This window comes from Anopheles gambiae (genome assembly GCF_943734735.2).
Source record: "Anopheles gambiae chromosome X unlocalized genomic scaffold, idAnoGambNW_F1_1 X_unloc_26, whole genome shotgun sequence".
Classification (NCBI taxonomy): Eukaryota; Metazoa; Arthropoda; class Insecta; order Diptera; family Culicidae; genus Anopheles; species Anopheles gambiae.
In genome coordinates this window covers 22462-27500 of record NW_026902633.1, presented here as the reverse complement: position 1 = coordinate 27500, position 5039 = coordinate 22462, and positions in this window count along the sequence as shown.

Sequence of the window (5039 nt, the reverse complement as noted above, 5' to 3'; positions counted from 1 at the left end):
CCGACGCACCAGCAACCGCAACACGATGCAAAATAAATTGCACGAGCTGCTGATACTTGTACCATGCACGGTACACGGTACCAAATTATACCCCTGAAAGTGTGCAATTTGGTGCTATAGTAGGAAATTTGGTTGGGCAAGCCTAGCTACGCGTGTCGCTACGCGTGTTGCATGGTGGTCGATCAGAGGTATGCAAAAGCACCTATCTAGGGGAATTACTTTACGTTCTAGTAGCAAGTTCAATTTTTCGGTCCAGCACGGCAGTAATCCTGCATGCATACACTCCATGTACCAAAAATGTATCAACCTAGGCGTTGCTCAGTAGCTTTTGGCGGCACATGTAAAAAGTATTCGAGTTCAGATTCTTGGAACTTTGCGTATTGTTCAAAACTAATAACGAAAACTAAATTATAAATGGGTAAAAGGCTAGGCGTTTCTCAGTAGCTTTTTTGCGCCACGTGGCAAAAGTATTCGAGTTCAGATTTCTGGGACTTAGCGTATTTTTCAAAATTGATTATGCAAATTGAAGTACAAATGGGGCATTAGCTAGGCGTTGCCCAGTAGCTTTTGGCGCCACATGGAGGAAGTAGTCGAGTTCAAATTTCTGGGACGTAGCGTAGTTTTCAATCATAATAAACCGAATCAAACATAAAAATCATGAAACTTACACCACGTCCCTAGGTTATGCACAAAACGTAACGATAAAGTGCCGGCCAGGTTAGAGGTGCACCAAAATTGTGTACCGATTAGGAAAAGTACTCTATGTTCCTATGACTTGGGTGAAAAGTGTTGATTAACTGCTGGTTAGGATAGACAGTTGCTTATCGTACACATCGCAAACGAACACCCCTTAGTGAGCAGTAGCAGAAGTCGATTGAACAAAGCGAATGCATTACAAACTGATCAAGTAAAATAAGGAACGCTACGTACTAGGACTTCTTTCCAAGAATGGTGTCCGCGACGGGAGGGCAAGCGTCCTTCCCAGGTTTCCCTAGTAAACCTTGTATGGTAAACATACCCAAGCGTGTCCGTAAGCACGCAACGATAGTCACGAACGAGCACATACCTAGGGAAAGTACTCTACGTACTAGGACTTCTGTCCAAGAATGGTGTCCGCGACGGTCGGGCACTGTGACGCAATTACCAAATCCTAGAATCGTACAAGCAGTGTGTACAAACATAAACATTAACGCGTTCGCTCGGGCTGCGCCGTCCGTGTTGAACACAAATGTGGGTGATTATATGAGTGGATAGACAAAAACATGCGTGGCGAAGACAGTTTTCTGCACGATGTGCACATAGCTCATTTCGTCGTCCCGGGCTAATGGAAAAACACAAAAATATCGAGTATCTTTCTAGGTTTCTGTTATAAAAGGACAGGCCAAAAGGTGACCGGTTGAGATAAGCATTTTAAGCATACAAGCACTTTAATGCAACTTTTGATACAAAAACTAGGTACGTACACGTAGATTGTATCAACATGGACATCCATGATCGGGTACGCCCGGGCTGCGCCCTCCATGTTGTACTTTCCCTGATTGGTACACAATTTTGGTGCAAGTGTACCAACATGGACATCTATGAACGCGTACGCTCGAGATGCACCCTTCGTCTTGTACTTTCCCTGATCGGTACACAGTTTTGGTGCACGGCTATCCCGACCGGCAACTTGTACCTTTATCGACATCCATGAACACAAAGTGCGCGGAACAAAAATTGCTCGGTCAGACCTACAAAGTGCTATATCTCGAATACTAAACGTCGCAGATGGGTGTCGTAGAACAATTTTAAATTCGTCTAATGATTCTACATCCGATTCTGGATAGTGGTTTTTCGACCACTTTTCAACATTTTGTGACACCCCGAACCTAGGGGCAGCTCCCTAGCTTTTTTCAAAAATGTGCACCGAACGGGCCAGAGAGCTCGAGTAGTCGAAAATTTTTTTTTTGCTAAAACCCCTCAAAACGTGTCAGGAACGCACCCTAGATGATGAAAAGTGCAACCAGAATGTCAATCGACAACATGCCCGGGGGTACAAATTTGCTCTACGCGTCCCGAGGTAGGGTACTTTTTCATACAAACATCAAAGTGTACGGTGCACAAAGTGCGCGGAACAAAAATTGCTCGGTCAGACCTAGGACGGGCCATAACTCGAATACTAAACGTCGCAGATGGGTGTCGTAGAACAATTTTAAGTTCGTCTAATGATTCTACATCCGATTCTGGATAGTGGTTTTTCGACCACTTTTCAACATTTTGTGACACCCCGAACCTAGGGGCAGCTCCCTAGCTTTTTTCAAAAATGTGCACCGAACGGGCCAGAGAGCTCGAGTAGTCGAAAATTTTTTTTTTTGCTAAAACCCCTCAAAACGTGTCAGGAACGCACCCTAGATGATGAAAAGTGCAACCAGAATGTCAATCGACAACATGCCCGGGGGTACAAATTTGCTATACGCGTCCCTAGGTAGGGTACTTTTTCATACAAACATCAACGTGTACGGTGCACAAAGTGCGCGGAACAAAAATTGCTCGGTCAGACCTAGGACGGGCCATAACTCGAATACTAAACGTCGCAGATGGGTGTCGTAGAACAATTTTAAGTTCGTCTAATGATTCTACATCCGATTCTGGATAGTGGTTTTTCGACCACTTTTCAACATTTTGTGACACCCCGAACCTAGGGGCAGCTCCCTAGCTTTTTTCAAAAATGTGCACCGAACGGGCCAGAGAGCTCGAGTAGTCGAAAATTTTTTTTTTTGCTAAAACCCCTCAAAACGTGTCAGGAACGCACCCTAGATGATGAAAAGTGCAACCAGAATGTCAATCGACAACATGCCCGGGGGTACAAATTTGCTCTACGCGTCCCTAGGTAGGGTACTTTTTCATACAAACATCAAAGTGTACGGTGCACAAAGTGCGCGGAACAAAAATTGCTCGGTCAGACCTAGGACGGGCCATAACTCGAATACTAAACGTCGCAGATGGGTGTCGTAGAACAATTTTAAGTTCGTCTAATGATTCTACATCCGATTCTGGATAGTGGTTTTTCGACCACTTTTCAACATTTTGTGACACCCCGAACCTAGGGGCAGCTCCCTAGCTTTTTTTAAAAATGTGCACCGAACGGGCCAGAGAGCTCGAGTAGTCGAAAATTTTTTTTTTTGCTAAAACCCCTCAAAACGTGTCAGGAACGCACCCTAGATGATGAAAAGTGCAACCAGAATGTCAATCGACAACATGCCCGGGGGTACAAATTTGCTATACGCGTCCCTAGGTAGGGTACTTTTTCATACAAACATCAACGTGTACGGTGCACAAAGTGCGCGGAACAAAAATTGCTCGGTCAGACCTAGGACGGGCCATAACTCGAATACTAAACGTCGCAGATGGGTGTCGTAGAACAATTTTAAGTTCGTCTAATGATTCTACATCCGATTCTGGATAGTGGTTTTTCGACCACTTTTCAACATTTTGTGACACCCCGAACCTAGGGGCAGCTCCCTAGCTTTTTTCAAAAATGTGCACCGAACGGGCCAGAGAGCTCGAGTAGTCGAAAATTTTTTTTTTGCTAAAACCCCTCAAAACGTGTCAGGAACGCACCCTAGATGATGAAAAGTGCAACCAGAATGTCAATCGACAACATGCCCGGGGGTACAAATTTGCTATACGCGTCCCTAGGTAGGGTACTTTTTCATACAAACATCAACGTGTACGGTGCACAAAGTGCGCGGAACAAAAATTGCTCGGTCAGACCTAGGACGGGCCATAACTCGAATACTAAACGTCGCAGATGGGTGTCGTAGAACAATTTTAAGTTCGTCTAATGATTCTACATCCGATTCTGGATAGTGGTTTTTCGACCACTTTTCAACATTTTGTGACACCCCGAACCTAGGGGCAGCTCCCTAGCTTTTTTCAAAAATGTGCACCGAACGGGCCAGAGAGCTCGAGTAGTCGAAAATTTTTTTTTTTGCTAAAACCCCTCAAAACGTGTCAGGAACGCACCCTAGATGATGAAAAGTGCAACCAGAATGTCAATCGACAACATGCCCGGGGGTACAAATTTGCTATACGCGTCCCTAGGTAGGGTACTTTTTCATACAAACATCAACGTGTACGGTGCACAAAGTGCGCGGAACAAAAATTGCTCGGTCAGACCTAGGACGGGCCATAACTCGAATACTAAACGTCGCAGATGGGTGTCGTAGAACAATTTTAAGTTCGTCTAACGATTCTACATCCGATTCTGGATAGTGGTTTTTCGACCACTTTTCAACATTTTGTGACACCCCGAACCTAGGGGCAGCTCCCTAGCTTTTTTCAAAAATGTGCACCGAACGGGCCAGAGAGCTCGAGTAGTCGAAAATTTTTTTTTTTGCTAAAACCCCTCAAAACGTGTCAGGAACGCACCCTAGATGATGAAAAGTGCAACCAGAATGTCAATCGACAACATGCCCGGGGGTACAAATTTGCTCTACGCGTCCCTAGGTAGGGTACTTTTTCATACAAACATCAAAGTGTACGGTGCACAAAGTGCGCGGAACAAAAATTGCTCGGTCAGACCTACAAAGTGTTATATATCTCGAATACTAAACGTCGCAGATGGGTGTCGTAGAACAATTTTAAGTTCGTCTAATGATTCTACATCCGATTCTGGATAGTGGTTTTTCGACCACTTTTCAACATTTTGTGACACCCCGAACCTAGGGGCAGCTCCCTAGCTTTTTTCAAAAATGTGCACCGAACGGGCCAGAGAGCTCGAGTAGTCGAAAATTTTTTTTTTTGCTAAAACCCCTCAAAACGTGTCAGGAACGCACCCTAGATGATGAAAAGTGCAACCAGAATGTCAATCGACAACATGCCCGGGGGTACAAATTTGCTATACGCGTCCCTAGGTAGGGTACTTTTTCATACAAACATCAACGTGTACGGTGCACAAAGTGCGCGGAACAAAAATTGCTCGGTCAGACCTAGGACGGGCCATAACTCGAATACTAAACGTCGCAGATGGGTGTCGTAGAACAATTTTAAGTTCGTCT